We start from the raw sequence: 559 nt of genomic DNA, 5'->3' as shown, positions 1-559 counted from the left end.
ACACCTAATTTTAAGAAGTGGGCACATGGAAGTCAATGAAAGAGTGAACCGAACATCAGAAATAATAGATGGAAAACTAAGAAAACACAGGGTCTTGAAGGTCAATGTACAGGAGGGGTTTAAAAGTGGGTGGTAGTGATAAAATTCTAAAGAGAGGTCAAAAAGCTTGAGGACTGAAGTGACCTTTTAATGTTGGCAATTATGTTTCCTGGAGACTTAAAAAAAAAAAAAAGATTCATTACACTGGTTGAAGAAAGCCAGGTTGCAATCACTGAGTTAGTCAATTTAGAATAAGTAGTCAAAGACTAGAGCCCTCCTTGAAACGTGGTCAATAAAAAGAATGAAAGCACCTGATAATCATAGAGGAGAAGGATTATAGGGTAATTATGCTACAGTGATCCTAGATTTTTCTCTATTAAACACTAGCATTATTGGGTTGACATTGGTTAATAAAATTATATAGGTTTCAAGTGTACATTTCTATAAAACATCTTCTATATATTGCATGTGCGCTTGCCACCCAGAGTCAGCTCTCCTTCTATCACAGTATATTTGACCT

The sequence above is a fragment of the Hipposideros armiger genome, unplaced genomic scaffold, assembly GCF_001890085.2.
Source record: "Hipposideros armiger isolate ML-2016 unplaced genomic scaffold, ASM189008v1 scaffold_979, whole genome shotgun sequence".
NCBI lineage: Eukaryota > Metazoa > Chordata > Mammalia > Chiroptera > Hipposideridae > Hipposideros > Hipposideros armiger.
Note: the sequence above shows the minus strand (reverse complement) of the source record.